The following is a 19285-nucleotide window of genomic DNA, read 5'->3' on the forward strand; positions in this document are numbered from 1 at the left end:
TCATCATGCACTCCTGTGGGCAAGGCGTTCCACAGTGGTTTCTATTGGCCCACTACACTCAACGAAGCCACTGAGCTAGTGCGCTCCTGTGAAGCATGCCAATTCCATGCCAAGCAAATCCACTCACATGGTTGTTCGCGGTCTGGGGGTTGGACATCTTGCGGTCGTTCCCTCGAGCGCCATTGGGCTACCGCTACATTTACGTCGCCATCGACAAGTTCACCAAATGGGCGGAGGTAGAAGCCATCCGCACCATCCCAGCTGGATCAGCCATCAAGTTCATCAAGGGCCTCGTGAGTCGGTTTGGGGTCCCTAACCGCATCATCACCGACAACAACATATAATTCACTAGCAACCTTTTCAAAACATACTGTGCTAACCTTGGAAGGCAGATATGCTACGTCTTAGTGACGCACCCTAGGAGCAATGGCCAGGCTGAGCGCGCCAACGCCGAGGTCCTGAGGGGCCTCAAGGCAAGGTCCTTCAAGAAGAAGCTCGAGGCATGCAGCAGGGGCTGGCTGGACGAGCTCCAGTCCGTGTTGTGGTCCATCCGCACCACCGCGACCAAGCCAGCGGGAGAGACGCCATTCTTCCTCATGTACGGAGCTGGAGCGGTTCTCCGACACGAGGTCAAGCATCGCTCCACGCGGGTCCTAGCGTTTGACAAGGCGTGTTAGGACACCATGCGGGGGATGGATCTCGTGTTGGGGCAGGAAGGTCGTTGTCAAGCCTCGCTCCGAGCGGCAAGGTACCAGCAGGCGCCGCGGTGGTACCACTGCCGCAGCGTTCGCTCCAGGACGTGGGAGGTGGGCAACCTCGTTCTAAGGCGGGTGCTCTCCAGGGAGGGGCTGCACAGGCTCTCTCCCATGTGGGAGGGCCCGTTTAGGATTGCCCGTGTCTCCAGGCCTGGCTCCACGTGCCTGGAGACACAGGACGGGGTACCATCCAGAACACCTGGAACATCCAGCACCTCCGGATGTTCTACCCATGAAGCGAGGCTCCGGCCTGTGAAGGTCTCCGCTCGTGACACTCTCACGGAATAATGAGTGGGGTTATACACGCCCCAGAGTCTGCTCAGAGACGCCTTGGGGCCTCACGAGAGCTCCCTCCCACATCTTAGTGGCAGGACTTAGCTCCGCGTTGGTGAAGGACTAGACTAGGTGCCAAACGCGGCTGCTCATTTGCTTTCCAAAATTTCTTGCAATCTTTTAGTGATCTTTGATGGAGTTGGTGCTTAAGTGCTTTGATTCACCAAGTTGGATTTTTCTCCTCCTGTTTCATTTGTTCTCAGCCTGGGGGCCAGGAAGGTGTGGCAGTTGCCCGTCACTCTTCCTCGCGTGCCTCGCGCGTGGGGGCTAGGCAGGTGTGTGCGCATGGGCCTGCCCTCGCACAAACACACCGCGCCGAACCCCACTGCCCTGGTGCTTCGGCTTTATCCTCGCGAGGAGCCCTTGGCCAAGCTCACAGGCACTAGCACCCCCTCATGTTCGTGCCCCTCGGGCAGCGCAACGCGGTGCATTAAGCTACAGCTGACCTACGATAGGGGGCTCGCGTAGAAAGGAACAAGGCATTAGACAAGCCTCATTTTTCTCTAAACAGCTCTACAACGGATATACATCACCTCCCGAGACCTGAAGCGCCTCCCAAGTCACCGGGAACGGTGGCTTCGCCAGACGCCAAGGGCCTCACCCTTGTGAGGAGGAAGGCCACTACAAACGCGTCGACCTAAGTTATCCTACCCTTGCCTACCCAGAGCACAGACGTCATAACACGGCATTGAGATAATAAGCATAGCATAAAAGGGGGCATAACTGCCATATTTCATTACACACCCCAGCGGGGCACACTACTTTTTTCAAATTGTAGAAGAAAGGAAAGGCTAAACAGAAATGGCCCAAGGGCGTGCGGATCGAGCACTAGTGCCGCGTCCTCAAGCAGCACCTCAAGGTGGCCCCGGCGCTCCACCAGTTGCCCCGCAGGCAGCCTGGGACTGAGGCAGGCCTTGAGTCCAAGTTCGGCAGCCCGGGCTCATGCCGGGCTTCCCTCCAGCTTCACCGGAGCGTGGCGGCGGGACGACCCACCACCGCCCTCGATCTGAGCTCGATGGCGTGGGGGCTGGTCGTAGCTGCCGCTGCTCGAGCTCTCACCCGAGGAAGATCTGCCGCTGTGGAGGAGGAGCGGACGTCGCCAAGGCCAAGTTCACCCTCATCGCCCTCATCGTTGCTGCCGTCTTCTGGGCAGCACCCCATGCGGTGGCTGTCCTCCCTGAACACCCTCAAGTAGAGGGTCACCAGGCCATCGTACTTGAAGTGGAGGGTGCACCTCCCACCCAGGCCTCGTGCACGGCGAACGTCTGGCGGCCATGGGTCAGGACCATGCTGCCCATGGCGGCGACCTTAGTCCCGACCCACGAGGCCCTGCTGCAGTAGCCATCAGCTTGCATCCAGAGGCCATCGAGCCCCGAGGATGGTAGCTCACTTGAGAAGAAGCGCGGGAGCCGGTGTGAGGTGCCGACGGCGCCTCCGACCACACCACAAACTCTGGGAGCATGTCCTGCAAGGAGAAGCATGGGCGAGGAAGGCGCGCAACCACGGCGCGCCTCCCCTCATCATGGGGGCTACACCGGAGCTGGCGGCCCCCACCGTGAGAAGAAGTACCACCACAGGCGCCAAGGGAGACGTCGGCCCTTGGTGATGCGCGCCCGCGCCCCCTGGGGGCTACCGCAAGGGTCGCGGGGTGCTTGCAGGGACGGCCGCAGCCTCTGTTGGGAGGCGGAGAGGCTGGCCCCTCCTTGGAAGCCTTCCCCTTTTCGGCCGAAGAAAACCTCCTCATTGGCGCCAAGGAAGCAGAAGCAAGATGGAGAAGGAGGGGAAACAAGCAGTGAGAAGATGGAGGAAGAGATGAGCGAGGGGGGCTCTGCCCCTCCCCTCATTTATAGCTGGAGGGAGGCCAACCGCCAGCCTCCACGACCTCGCGCAATGATGATCTTCTGCATGCAGCATTGACTCGCCAAGTCGAACGGTTGCCAAGGTAGCATGGGGAAATGGAGACGCCCACGTCCCATCAATCACCAAGGGTTGTTCAAGGCTGCAGGTGCTTAGGGCCCGTGGCGCTCCACACTTTCCCTTTGGCTTTGCCTAGAAGACAAGTACAAGCAGACCTTGGGCCCGGGGGCTACTGCCAGCGTTCTGGATAAGGGGGTACCTATACTTGCCTGCCTGTGGCCCACTGCACAGCTCCATCGACGGCCTAGTATGTCCCATCTTCAACATCAACAACTCAAGACCCTCGCGAGGGGCCAAGCCTCGCGAGGCAGACGATGCCAAGACCCCCCGAGGGGATCGGCCTCCCCAGGCTGGCTCCCGAGGGGCGGAGAGTTCTATGCAAGGTGCACCTCACGAGGCTCAGCTGGTGTGAGCCATGATGATGTCTACTACACAGCCTTCTTCTTGTAGACGTTGTTGGGCCTGCAAGTGCACAGGTTTGTAGGACAGTAGCAAATTTCCCTCAAGTGGATGACCTAAGGTTTATCAATCTGTGGGAGGCGTAGGATGAAGATGGTCTCTCTCAAGCAACCCTGCAACCAAATAACAAAGAGTCTCTTGTGTCCCCAACACACCCAATACAATGATAAATTGTATAGGTGCACTAGTTCGGCGAAGAGATGGTGATACAAGTGCAATATGGATAGTAGATATAGGTTTTTGTAATATGAAAATATAAAAACAGCAAGGTAACTAATGATAAAAGTGAGCGTAAACGGTATTGCAACGGTAGGAAACAAGGCCTAGGGTTCATACTTTCACTAGTGCAAGTTCTCTCAACAATAATAACATAGATAGATCATATAACAATCCCTCAACATGCAACAAAGAGTCACTCCAAAGGCACTAATAGTGGAGAACAAACGTAGAGATTATGGTAGGGTACGAAACCACCTCAAAGTTATCCTTTTTGATCGATCTATTCAAGAGTTCGTAGTAAAATAACATAGAGCTATTCTTTCTGCTCGATCCATCATAGAGTTCATACTAGAATAACACCTTAAGACACAAATCAACCAAAACCCTAATGTCACCTAGATACTCCATTGTCACCTCAAGTATCTGTGGGCTTTTACGATATGCGTCACACAATCTCAAATTCATCCAGCCAACACAAAGTACTTCAAAGAGTGCCCCAAAGTTTCTACCGAAGAGTCAAGAAAACGTGTGCCAACCCCTATGCATACGTTCATGGGCGGAACCCGCAAGTTGGTCACCAAAACATACATCAAGTGGCACGTGAAATCCCATTGTCACCACAGATAAGCACGGCAAGACATACATCAAGTGTTCTCAAATTAAAGACTCAATCCGATAAGATAACCTCAAAGGGGAAACTCAATTCATCACAAGAGAGTAGAGGGGGAGAAACATCATAAGATCCAACTATAATAGCAAAGCTCGCGATACATCAAGATCATGCCATAGAGAGAACACGAGAGAGAGACATCAAACACATAGCTACTGGTACATACCCTCAGCCCCGTGGGTGAACTACTCCCTCCTTGTTATGGATAGCGCCGGGGTGATGAAGATGGCCACCGGTGATGGGTTCCCCCTTCGATAGGGTGCCGGAACGGGCTCCCGAGAGGGTTTTGGTGGCTATAGAGGCTTGCGGCGGCGGAACTCCCGATCTATTTTGATATTCGATGGTTTTAGGGTATGTAGGCTTATATAGGCAAAAGAAGTCGGTCGGGAGGTGCTCGAGGGGCCCACGAGATAGGGGGCGCGCCTAGTAGGGGGGTGAGGGAGTCCTGGATTAGGGGGTATCCGGACAGCCAGACTATGTACAACGTCCGGACTATTGAAGCGTGAAGATACAAGACTCAAGACTTCGGCCCATGTCCGGATGGGACTCTCCTTTGCGTGGAAGGCAAGCTTGGCGATCCGGATATTGTGTTTCCTTTCTTGTAACCAACTCCATGTAAACCCTAGCCCTCTCCGGTGTCTATATAAACCGGAGAGGTTGGTCCTTAGATGGCCTATCACAATTACAATCATACCATCATAGGCTAGCTCTTAGGGTTTAGCCTCTACGATCTCGTGGTAGATCTACTCTTGTACTACCCATATCATCAATATTAATCAAGCAGGAAGTAGGGTTTTACCTCCATCGAGAGGGCCCGAACCTGGGTAAACATCTGTGTCCCTTGCTTCCTATTACCATCAGCCTTGACGCACAGATCGGGACCCTCTACCCGAGATCCGCCGGTTTTGACACCGACATTAGTGCTTTCATTGAGAGTTCCTCTGTGTCGTCACTGTCAGGCTAGATGGCTCCTTCAATCATCATCAACGATGTTGTCCAGGGCGAGACTTTCCTTCCTGGACAGATCTTCGTGTTCGGCGGCTTCGCACTGCGGGCCAATTCGCTTGGCCACCTGGAGCAGATCGATAGCTATGCCCCCGGTCACCAGGTCAGGTTCGGAAACTTGAACCAGACAGCGGATATCCGTGGGGACTTGATCTTCCACGGATTCGGGCCAGCGTTAGGAGCGCCAAACAGTCACGATGAGCACGGCTTAGACCTGCTGTCAGACGATGCTCGGGATATCACCCCGGCAGAAGCCTCGGATCTGAATCCGGGGCAGGTTGCGTTGCCTAAGGACGGAGGGTTGGACCCCGCCCCGCAGGCCGTACCCTCATCGGCGATGGAGCCGAACACAGGCCTCATTTCTTAGGGAACTTGTGACTCCGGACCCCCGGATTCATATCCGGTTGTAGGTTCTAGTCCGCGCATCCCCGAGCCCGCCAAGCCTGGTTGGGCTCCGGTGATGGAGTTCACCGCGGCGGACGTCTTTCAGCACTCGCCCTTTGGTGACATGTTGAACTTATTGAAGCCTCTCTCTTTGTCAGGAGACTCTGGGCCGAACTATGTCCGGCTTGAGTGGGAAGCAGACAACGACGGAATTTGTTGCCCACCCACCACCCACTTCATTGCCATGGTCGATGATTTAACCGACGTGCTTGACTTTGACTCCAAAGACATCGATAGTATGGACGACAATGTAGGAGAATTACAGGAGCCACCGCCCACCGGGCGGTGGACGGCCACCTCCTCATACAATATATATATGGTGGACACTCCGAAGGAAACCAATGGCGATGAGGCAACGGAGGATAACCCCTCGGGAAGAAAAACAAAGCATGGGAGTCGTCGGTGCCGCTCCAAGCCCCGCCACAGCAATACCGGCCCCGGAGATGAAAATAATCCTGATGGCGCTGAAGAAGAATATGACCCTGACCAGCCCGCCTTCGAGCAGGCCAAACAGGAAGATGAGCAGGTCAGCCTAGAAGAACAGGTGACGGACGCATACCCGGAGGAGGACAACTACATGCCCCCCTCGGAAGACGAGATTAGCCTCGACGATGACGAATTCGGCGTGCCTGAGGACCCCGTGGAGCAGGAGCGCTTCAAGCGTAGGCTTATAGCCACTGCGAGGAGTCTGAAGAAGAAGCAGCAACAACTCCAAGCTGATCAAGATGTGCTCACAGATAGATGCACTGAAGTCCTGGCAGCCGAGGAATATGGACTCGAGCGCCAAACGGCTGACCGGCCACCCCGTGGCCGGGATAAAACGGGATATCAGCCCGGATATCAGCCCGCACCCCCACGCCGATACACTACGGCCCAGGGCAACAAGCAAGACCTGCAAGATATTCTGGAAAACAAAGCAGGACAACCAAGATCGATCTATGGATCGCGGGGGCGTGCCCCAGCGCGTGACGATGATTGTCGCACCGGATACATCATCAACAACTCCGGCCGGGCCGAACACAGCAACCCAGACCAACTCGAGCTGCGTAGCCACATAGCCCGGCACAGAGGCACCGCACACCCCCTCTGCTTCACTGACGAAGTTATGGATCATGAATTCCTAAAAGGGTTCAAACCTGTAAACATCGAATCATACGATGGCACAACAGACCTCGCAGTATGGATCGAAGATTTCCTTCTCCACATTCACATGGCTCATGGAGATGATCTACACGCCATCAAATAGCTTCCCCTTAAGCTCAAAGGACCATCCCGGCACTGGCTGAACAGCCTGCCAGCAAATTCCATTGGCAGTTCGGAAAACCTGGAGGATGCATTCCTTGATAACTTCCAGGGCACATATGTGCGACCACCAGACACTGATGACCTGAGCCACATTACTCAACAGCCCGGAGAGTCAGCCCGAAAATTCTGGACTCGGTTCCTTACTAAAAAGAACCAAATAGTTGACTGTCCGGACGCCGAAGCCCTGGTGGCTTTTAAGCATAATATCCGTGACGAGTGGCTCGCCCGACACCTCGGCCAGGAAAAACCCAAGTCCATGGCAGCTCTCACAACCCTAATGACCCGCTTTTGTGCGGGTGAGGATAGCTGGTTGGCTCGCAGCGGCACCACGCCACATTCCGGCACTTCGGACGGCCGCGATGCTAACTGCAAGCCACGGCGTAACAGACATAAGAGATGGAACAACGGCGACAGAACTGAAGACACGGCGGTCAATGCCGGATTCAGCGGATCTAAGTCCGGTTAGCGGAAAAACTCGTTCAAAAGAAATAATCAGGGACCGTCCAGCCTGGACCGCATACTGGAGCGCTCATGCCAAATTCATGGCACCCCGGACAAACCAGCCAACCACACTAATAGAGACTGCTGGGTGTTCAAACAGGCCGGTAAGATAAATGCCGAAAACAAGGACAAGGGGCTGCACAGCGACGATGACGAAGAGCCCCAGCGTCCAAATACGGGGGGACAAAAGAAATTTTCCCCCTAGGTGAAAACGGTCAATATGATCTACGTCACTCACATCCCCAAGTGGGAATGGAAGCGAGCACTGCGGGACATCTATGCGATGGAGCCAGTCGCCCCCAAATTCAACCCATGGTCAGCTTGTCCGATCACCTTTGATCATAGGGATCATCCTACTAGCATCCGTCATGGCGTCTTAGCCGCATTGGTTTTAGACCCAATCATCAAAGGATTCCACCTCACGCGAGTCCTTATGGACGGCGGCAGCAGCCTGAACCTGCTTTATCAGGATACAGTGTGCAAAATGGGCATTGACCCTTCAAGGATCAAACCCACTAAAACCACCTTTAAAGGTGTAATTCCTAGAGTAGAGGCCCGCTGTACGGGCTCTATAACACTGGAAGTGGTCTTCGGATCCCCGGTAACTTCCGGAGCGAAGAGTTAATCTTTGATATCATCCCTTTTCGTAGTGGTTACCACACACTGCTCGGACGGACCGCATTCACTAGATTCAATGCGGTACCACATAACGCATACCTCAAGCTCAAGATGCCAGGACCGCGCGGGGTCATCACTGTCAATGGAAATATGGACTGCCCCTTCGAACAGAAGAGCATACGGCAGCCCTCGCGGCAGAAGTACAATGCGGCCTACTCCAACAAACCAATCCAGCGACAACTTCGAGCACTGTCAAGCAAGTCCGGAGCACCCTGCAACAGGATCATCAGGAACGCCAAGAGCGTGATTAGCAGTCCGGCCTCCGCTCAAGCCCCTTCAAAGCAGCATTCATACCACGCATACACAATTATGCACTCAAGATACCATGGGCATAGGCGGAGGCGCATCAACGACTCAGTCAATAGTGCGGGTAACCACCAAATACCTTCATAATCTTTCCCTCTTACCTTTCAGGACATCACTTCAGTGCAGCATCCTTAGAAGAGCCGTTTTGCCGGACTCACATGGGAGAGACATCCAAGGAGGCAGCTGACGTTGTGTGTAGAAGGAAATACCTATGTGGAATCTATTTATGATCATTATACCTGTTTTATCTATCTGTACACAGCCTGCCCCTGGATAGGACATGTCAAATAGTCCTATTTATCTCCGCTTAATGCATCCATTGTAAATATACGCTTAAACGTATTGTTTGTCAATGGGAGATCATATATAGCGTCAGCTTATTATTCTTATTTGAGCATTTTTTTTCTCTTATAAATGTTTATTCGATATTGCATCCGTACACTTTGGTACGGTCAGTTTGCCAGGGGCTTCTCATGGCACCCCGTAATATGGAAAATAAAGTACGAACACTTTCAACAGCGCGTCACCCCAAACTTATAGCACTATATGCATCAGCTCCGAATCATGTCTTGGGTCTACAGTTGGGATAGCCCGGCTCCCTTGTTTTGGTGCCTTACGTTCCGTTATATCAGCTAAGGTAGCATAGCGAGAACTACTGCGATTGTGTCCCGGTTCTTCCGGACGAGCACCTCACTAGAGAAAGCCGAAAACTGACCGGCATGATGTGGCGAGAGCTGGTCGCTGTTCGAGAGGTCTTAAAATCCTTAAAGATTTTCCGCTTTAGGCGATAAATCGGCTTCGTCTGATCTAGGCGTGTATAGTGCCCCGATTCGGCCTTCCGGATTCTAGTGGCTTCACCGAAATATAAAATCGTAGACTTCTATGGCTAAGTGAAAGTTATAAAGCCGCATAGTCCGATTGCCTTGTTCGCTGCACCGGACACCTCCTTAAGGGACCAAACATTTGGATAAAGAGTGTCCGAGTTTTCCACGAACACCCGAGTACTAGTTACGTGGGGGAGGAAGCCGACGACTGGCCTACTTTCAGAATTTTATAAACAGCCGCACAGAAGGTAATATTTTAAATAACAAAAGCGCTACATAGCGCAAGTAACTTCGTCCTTAAATACAAACATGACAGAAGTGAATTCATTCAAAAATGGTGTCCTTGGCACATTCGTCAGCCACGAGACAAGCACCCTTCATAACGCCATCATAGTACATCTCGGGATGGCAATGCGCCTTGCCCTCCGGCGGCCCGTCCTTGACTAGCTTCTCCGCATCCAGCTTGCCCCAATGCACCTTGACGCGGGCAAAGGCCCGATGGGCACCTTCGATACAAACAGAGAGCTTGATCACCTCCAGCCGCGGCCAGGCATCCACCATCCGCTTGATCAGGCCAAAGTAGCTACTGGGCATGAGCTCACTAGGCCACATCCGGACTATGAAACCTTTCATAGCCAGTTCGGCCGCCCTGTGGAGTTCGACCAACTGCTTCAGTTGGTCACTCGGAGGCATCGGGTGTTCGGCCCCAGCATACTGGGACCAGAACAGCTTCTCCATTGAGTTCCCCTCCTCGGCACGGTAGAACTCCGCAGCATCTGATACGCTGTGTGGCAGATCTGCGAATGCCCTTGGAGAGCTCCGAATTCGAGTAAGTAAAAGAAACGCCTCCTCCACATGTGGCAGACCACAAACGCTATCTCCTTGGCCTCCTGGATCTCCTGCTGTGCTTTATCGGCTTTGGCCTTGGCATCTTTAAAATTCACAAGGGCCTTTGTAAGCTCGGCCTCTTTTGCCTTCAGATCATGTTCCACGGACCCGCACTTCTTGCCGAGGTCCCAGAGCTCTTGCTGTACCTCGCCCACTCTGGCACTTTGCTTTTCGTGCTCCTTACATTCCGAGGCCGCCTTGTCTTCGGCCTCGGACAGCGCCTTCTTCAAGGACGCCAATTCGGCGGTGGCCCCTGTTACACAGTCACGACACGTAGGTGTTAGACTCACCAATTTTTCCTATCCATAAATACACAAGAGCGGGAATCACTTACCCTTGTTCTCTTTGAGCTGCCTTTTCGTGAGGTCGATCTCTCCCTGTGCCTGCTCTAGGTCCCGTTTCAGTTCGGCAACCTCGGCAGTACGGGCAGCAGCAGCAAGCAGCACAGCCTGCTTATGCACAACAATACTTATTATTAGACTCCTACGGCTTATAATTGACCCTCCGTTTGGCTTTTCTTTCCGAGCACCAAACAGAGTATCAGGGGATACTACCTATCGGGTGGTAATTTCGCACATATTTATTACTTCCCTCAAAGCCTGTTAGGAGGCTGGTGCAAGCTTCGGTTAGTCCGCTTTTGGCGGACAAAACCTTCCGAATCACCGTACTCATGAGAGTACGGTGCTCTTCATCCATGGAAGCGTCGCGAAGCGCTTCCAGTAGACAGTCCGGCGCCTCATGCACAACGGAAGTCCTCGATACAGACGGCTTGCCCTCCCTAACGAGGGGTCGCCCGCCTGAGTCTAGAACCATCGAAGGTTCCGGAATTGTGTTCGGCTGAGAGCCCGGCTGGCCATGGCTCTCGTCGACACGATCCGCAGGGATCTTGAACCCCGCGTGTCCGACGTCTGGGACCCCACCTCGGGGCGTCTCCAGGGTCACCTCCCCCCGCTCTGGGAGCCTTTGGGACAACACCTCCGTATCATCTGTGGGTTGAGGAGTAGTGGTTGTCGAAAGCGAATTCATCTCTGAATCGCTCAGGGACCCGGAGGAAGATACCTCGGAATGATCCCTGGCCGGACTGCACATATGTTCGGTGTTAAACAAAAGCTATAGATTGAAGTTATGATGGAGTGCGGATACTTACGATCGCACTGGGGGCTTCCCCCTCGACAGCCACCCCTCCTCGCTAAGAGCGGTCGCGGCGGAGTAGTCCGGAAGGGACACCTTCCCCTTCTTGGACGCCCCAGCCTCCCCTCCCGGGGCGGCTTTCCTCTTCTTCTCCCCCCTAGTGTGGGGAAGTAGAATCTCTTCCTGATTCCCCCCGCCTCCGCGGGAGGAATCTGTCTCGTCGTCATCAGACGATAGGGGAATGGCGTCCTTGCGCCGAGGGCCTTTTCCGCCCCCCCGGTCCGCTTCCCCGGGCCCCTCATCCTTTTCGGATGGGGCATCTTCTTCTTCTTCCTCCTCCCCTTCGTGGGAGGAGTCCGCCTCGTCGTCTTCGGACGAGGCTTCTGGCACAACCTTACGCTGGAGACCCTTTCGGGTCCCCGGAGCCTTCTTCTCGGCCTTCTTCTCCGGCACCTTGTACGGTGCCGGGACCAGCATCTCCGTCAGGAGAGCATCAGCTGGGCCTTCTGGCAGCGGAGCCGGACAGTAAACCTGCTCCGCTGTCTCCACATAATCCTGAAGCAAATATGCATAACTACTTAAGGCTCTCCTATGAATATATTGGGAAGAACCGGGTCTAGTGGTAGTCTGAGAACTCACCTGACTAGGATCCCGCGCGGCGTGAAGCCCGCGGTCCTCGGATGTGGGAGGAGGTACTTCGGAGGCCTTGAACAGCACCGTCCATGCGCCTTTGTGCGTCACGGCATAGAGCTTCCGGAGCGTCTGGTATTCGGCCGGGACGAACTCCCACAGATTGACTGCCCGCCTTTGGCAGGGGAGGATCCGGCGAACAAGCATGACCTGGATCACGTTGACAAGCTTGATGTTCTTGTCCTTCATGCTTTTGATGCATGTCTGGAGTCCGGTCAGCTCCATGGAATCTCCCCAGGACAGGCCCTTCTTTTCCCAGGAGGTGAGTCGCATGGGGGATCCGGATTGGAACTCGGGAGTCGCCGCCCAGTTGGCGTCGCGCGGCTCGGTGAAGTAAAACCACCCCGATTGCCATCCTTTGACGGTCTCCGCAAAGGAGCCATCGAGCCATGTGACATTAGGCATTCTGCCCACCATGGCCCCTCCGCACTCCGCTTGTTGGCCGCTTACAACCTTCGGCTTCACGCAGAAGGTTTGTAGCCATAAGCCGAAGTGAGGCTGGATGCGGAGGAAGGCCTCGCACACGACGATGAACGCCGAGATGTTGAGGACGAAATTTGGGGCTAGATCATGGAAATCTAGCCCGTATTAAAACATAAGCCCGCGGACGAAGGGATGGAGTGGAAATCCCAGTCCACGGACGAAGTGGGCAACAAACACGACCCTCTCGTGGGGTCCTGGGGTCGGAATGACCTGCCCGGCGTCTGGTAGCCGGTGCGCTATGTCTGCGGCCAAGTACCCGGCCGCCCTAAGATTTGCGATGTGCTTCTCCTTGACGGTGGAAGCCACCCACTTGCCTCCTGTTCCGGACATGTTTAGTTGTGCAAAGAAAGCTTGGTCTTGGGCGCTGGGGCTCGAGGGGGCAAGAGTGGGCAAGGAGGAGAGAAGGCGTGGGTAAAAATGTGGAAATCTTATCCCTTTATAGAGGCGACGAAAGCGGTGCGCCTCCCCACTTGCCCGTTGGAAATCGCTTACTTCCCAAGCGCCACGATTGATGGCGTGGTGGGATTACCCATACCCACATTGATGAGAATCCCGTAATAAGGGGACATGATCTCTGCTTTGACAAGACGTGTCACAGAAACCGCCTCGTATTATGCGTTGTAGCTAGTTGTGGGAAAACGGCTCGAACAATGATCCGACCGTAATAACGTGTCACGTCATCAGAAAAAGTTGTCAGCAGATTGCATTTGTGGAATATCATTCTCTCTACAACGGTGTGTAAAGATCATTTTGTCGATCCGGACACGATTCAAGTGTTTGATGACCACTTTGGAGTATTCGGAGAAGGAACCCGCCTTGCAATGCCAAAGACAATACTGCGGGGCGGACTCATCGTCATTGACGCCTGGTTCAGGGGCTACTGAGGGAGTCCTGGATTAGGGGGTATCTGGACAGCCAGACTATGTACAACGTCTGGACTATTGAAGCGTGAACATACAAGACTCAAGACTTCGGCCCGTGTCCGGATGGGACTCTCATTTGCGTGGAAGGCAAGCTTGGCGATACGGATATTGTGTTTCCTTTCTTGTAACCAACTGCATGTAAACCCTAGCCCTCTCCGGTGTCTATATAAACTGGAGAGGTTGGTCCTTAGAAGGCCGATCACAATTACAATCATACCATCATAGGCTAGCTCTTAAGGTTTAGCCTCTACGATCTCGTGGTAGATCTATCTTGTACTACCCATATCATCAATATTAATCAAGCAGGAAGTAGGGTTTTACCTCCATCGAGAGGGCCCGAACCTGGGTAAACATCTGTGTCCCTTGCTTCTTGTTACCATCAGCCTTGACGCACAGATCGGGGCCCCCTACCCGAGATCCACCGGTTTTGACACCGACAGGGGGCGCCCCCTATCTCCTGGCCTCCTCGAGGATCTTCTGACGTGAACTCCAAGTCTCCAGGATGATATTCTTCCCAAAAATAACGTTGCCGAAGGTTTCATTCCGTTTGGACTCCGTCTGATATTCCTTTTCTTCGAAATACTGAAACAGGCAATAAAACAGCAATATGGGATGGGCCTCCGGTTAATAGGTTAGTCCCAAAAGTAATATAAAAGTGAATAATAAAGCCCATAATCATTGAAAACAGATAATAAATAGCATGAATGCATCATAAATTATAGATACGTTGGAGACGTATCAGCATCCCCAAGCTTAATTCCCGCTCGTCCTTGAGTAGGTAAATGATAAAAGAAAGAATTTACGAAGTGTGAATGCTAGAAGGTGCACAAGTTTGATCAATGATAATTTCAATCACCTCTTTTAGCATGATAATATGTCATAACAGTAGTTCATCTCATAAAACTTCTCACGATAAAGTAACAAGCAATTCACATGTCAAAGCATAGACCATAAACTTTCTTGAAAAGTAGCAAACTTCATTCTCAGTCATCAAACAATTGCAATTCATCTTATTTTCAGGAATAGCAAACTCCACATACTCAACTATCAAATAGACGTCTACAATTGCTAACACTCACGCAATAATAATGGTTATGGAGTTTCAATCGGACACTGAGAAAGATAGGGGCTTATAGTATTGCCTCCCAACGTATTCACCTTTGGGTGATGTCAACAATAATAGTTCATGCTAACTTACATCCAATTGGATATATATATCAGGATCACCCCAACACAAAGTGCTTGCCAAAGGATAAAATGAAAAAGGGAAAGGTGAAGATCACCTTGACTCTTGCATAAAGTAAAAGACATAAAGTAAAAGATAGGCCCTTCGTAGAGGGAAGCAGAGGTTGTCATGCGCTTTTAGGGTTGGATGCATAAAATCTTAATGCGAATGAACGTCACTTTATATTACCACTTGTATATGGATCTTTATTATGCAGTCCATCGCTTTTATTGCTTCCATAACAAGATCGTATAAAGCTATTTTCATCACACCAAAAGATCATACATATTTAGAGAGCAATTTTTATTGCTTGCACCGATGACAACTTACTTGAAGGATCTTACTCAATCCATAGGTAGGTATGGTGGACTCTCATGGCAAAACTGGGTTTAAGGATATTTGGAAGCACAAGTAGTATCTCTACTTGGTGCAACGAATTTGGCTAGCATGAGGGGGAAAGGCAAGCTCAACATGTTTGAATGATCCATGACAATATACTTTAACTGAGATGCGCGAAAACATAAACCATTATGTTGTCTTCCTTGTCCAACATCAACTCTTTACCATGTCATACTTAATGAGTGCTCCCAATTATAAAATATGTCTAGGATAGTGTATTTATATGTGAAATCTCTCTTCCTTCAATATTCTTTCATGAATTGTTCAAATGACCAATACAATGCTTGCTAACCTTCAATAAATTTACAACCTCTACTTCTTGGATGTGAAGGCATTACTCCCCATGGGATAAGCAAATGAGACATATATAATTTCAGATTTATGACAATCAACTCATTCAACCATTTACTCATAGGATATAAGTGAAGCACACGAGTAAATGACAAACTACTCCAACAAGATATAAGTGAAGATCAATGAGTAGCTAAATAATTATGCAACTATATGAAGACTCTATCTCATTAAGAATTTCAGATCTTGGTATTGTATTCAAACAGTAAGCAAGGCAAAATAAAATGACATTGCAAGGATAGCACAACCCATGTGAAGAAGCAAAAACTTAGGCTCAACCGATACTAACCGATAATGGTTGAAGAAGAAAGGTGGGATGCCTACCGGGGCATCCCCAAGATTAGATGCTTGAGACTTCTTGAAATATTATCTTGGGGTGCCTTGGGCATCCCCAAGCTTGAGCTTTTATGTCTCCTTAATTCCTCTCATATCATGGTTTCTCTTTTTATCAAAAGCTTCATTCACACCAAACTCAACAAGAACTCGTGAGGTAGGTTAGTATAAACCAATGCAAAACCTTATCATTTTACTGTTGCAAATCACTAAAATTATTATTCAACATTTAATACTAAATGCCTCTGCATATTTAATACTCCTATCCTCAAATAGAATCATTAAACAAGCAAACATATGGAAACAATGGAAACATAACAGCAATCTGTCAAAACAGTACAGTCTGTAAAGAATGCAAGAGTATCAATACTTCCCTAACTCCAAAAATTATGAAATAACATTCCCACTGTAGTAAATTTATCAGATCTCATTATGCAAAAAGTTTAAACATTATATCATGCTCTGACTTTTCTAAGGAATTTTTGCAACAGTGGTAAACTTTCTGTTTTCAAACAGCAACATGTATACTAGCAAAATAAGCATGGCAAAGGCTATCCTTGACATTTTTATTGAAACTAAAGGTGAAAAACATTATTATAAATAACATCAAGCAAAACTAACAAAATAAAATGACACTCCAAGCAAAACACATATCATGTGGTGAATAAAAATATAGCTCCAAGTAAAGTTACCGATGAACGAAGACGAAAGAGGGGATGCCATCCGGGGCATCCCCAAGCTTAGGCTTTTGGCTATTCTTGAATATTATCTTGGGGTGCATGGGGCATCCCCAATATTAGGCTCTTGCCAATCCTTATTCCATAGTTCATCGAATCTTTACCCAAAACTTGAAAACTCCGCAACACAAAACTCAACAGAAAATTCGTAAGCTCCGTTAGTATAAGAAAATAAAACCACCGCTTAGGTACTGTAATGAACTCATTATAAATTCATATTGGTGTAATATTTACTGTACTCCAACTTATCTATGGTTCATACCACTTAATACTAGCCATAGATTCATCAAAATAAGCAAACAACACATAGAAAACAGAATCTGTCAAAAACAGAACAGTCAGTAGTAACCTGTATCAAACGTATACTTCTGGAACTCCAAAAATTCTACCAAATTAGAAAGTCCTAAGCAATTTGTGTAGCAATCCAGAGCAAAATCAATAAGATCAGCAGCACGTTCATGTGAATTAACAAAACTAATTTACTGAGTGCAAAAGTTTCTGATTCTCAGCAGGATCAACAAAACTATCACCATAAGCTATCCTAAAGGTCTTACTTGGCACTTTATTGAAACAAAAGCTATAAAACATGATTAATACAGTAGCATAATCATGTGAAGAGACAAAAACAGTAAGGATAAATATTGGGTTGTCTCCCAACAAGTGCTTTTCTTTAATGCCTTTCTAGCTAGGCATGATGATGACAATGATGCTCACATAAAAGATAAAAACTGAAACATAATGGGAGCATCATGAAGCATATGACTAGCACATTTAAGTCTAACCCACTTCCTATGCATAGGGATTTTGTGAGCAAACAACTTATGGGAACAATAATCAACTAGCATAGGAAGGTAAAACAAGCATAGCTTGAAAACTTGAAGCACATAGAGAGGAAACTTGACATTATTGCAATTCCTACAAGCATATGTTCCTCCCTCATAATAATTTTCAGTAGCATCATGAATGAATTCAACAATATAACCAGCACCTAAAGCATTCTTTTCATGATCTACAAGCATAGAAAATTTACTACTCTCCACATTAGCAAATTTCTTCTCATGAATAGTAGTGGGAGCAAACTCAACAAAATAATTATCATGTGAGGCATAATCCAATTGAAAACTAAAATCATGATGACAAGTTTCATGGTTATCATTATTCCTAATAGCATACAAGTCATCACAATAATCATCATAGATAGCAACTTTGTTCTCATAATAAATTGGAACCTCTTCCAAAATAGTGGATTCATAACTAAATAAAGTTGACACTCTTCCAAATACACTTTCATGTTCATCACAACAAGATTCAACATCCTCCAAATAGTGGGATCACTACTTCCTAAAGTTGACACTCTTCCAAACCCACTTTCATCTATATAATCATCATAAATAGGAGGCATGCTTTCATCATAATAAATATTCTCATCAAAACTTGGGGGACTAAACATATCATCTTCATCAAACATAGCATCCCCAAGCTTGTGGCTTTGCATATAATTAGCATCATGGATATTCAAGGAATTCATACTAACAACATTGCAATCATGCTCATCAATCAAAGATTTAGTACCAAGCATTTTAATGCATTCTTCTTCTAGCACTTGAGAACAATTTTCCTTTCCATCATTCTCACGAAAGATATTAAAAAGATAAAGCGTATGGGGCAAACTCAATTCCATTTTTTTAGTTTTTGTTTTATAAACTAAACTAGTGATAAAACAAGAAACAAAAAGATTCGATTACAAGATCTAAAGATATACCTTCAAGCACTAACCTCCCCAGCAACGGCGCCAGAAAAGAGCTTAGTTAACGGGGTATGAGTGCCGCTTACCTAGCCTCCCCGGCAAGGCGCCCGAAAAGAGCTTGATGTCTACTACACAAACTTCTTCTTGTAGACATTGTTGGGCCTGCAAGTGCACATGTTTGTAGGACAGTAGCGAATTTCCTTCAAGTGGATGACCTAAGGTTTATCAATCCGTGGGAGGCGTAGGATGAAGATGGTCTCTCTCAAGCAACCCTGCAACCAAATAACAAAGAGTCTCTTGTGTCCCCAACACACCCAATACAATGGTAAATTGTATAGGTGCACTAGTTCAGCGAAGAGATGGTAATACAAGTGCAATATGGATAGTAGATATAGGTTTTTGTAATCTGAAAATATAAAACAGCAAGGTAACTAATGATAAAAGTGAGCGTAAACTGTATTGCAACGGTAGGAAACAAGGCCTAGGGTTCATACTTTCACTAGTGCAAGTTCTCTCAACAATAATAGCATAGATAGATCATATAACAATCCCTCAACATGCAACAAAGAGTTACTCCAAAGCCACTAATAGTGGAGAACAAACGTAGAGATTATGGTAGGGTATGAAACCACCTCAAAGTTATCCTTTTTGATCGATCTATTCAAGAGTTCGTAGTAAAATAACATAGAGCCATTCCTTCCGCTCGATCCATCATAGAGTTCATACTAGAATAACACCTTAATACACAAATCAACAAAACCCTAATGTCACCTAGATACTCCATTGTCACCTCAAGTATACGTGGGCATGATTATACGATATGCGTCACACAATCTCAAATTCATCCAACCAACACAAAGTACTTCAAAGAGTGCCCCAAATTTTCTACCGGAGAGTCAAGAAAACGTGAGCCAGCCCCTATGCATAGGTTCATGGGAGGAACCCGCAAGTTGGTCACCAAA

The sequence above is a fragment of the Triticum dicoccoides genome, chromosome 4B (genome assembly GCF_002162155.2).
Source record: "Triticum dicoccoides isolate Atlit2015 ecotype Zavitan chromosome 4B, WEW_v2.0, whole genome shotgun sequence".
Lineage (NCBI taxonomy): Eukaryota > Viridiplantae > Streptophyta > Magnoliopsida > Poales > Poaceae > Triticum > Triticum dicoccoides.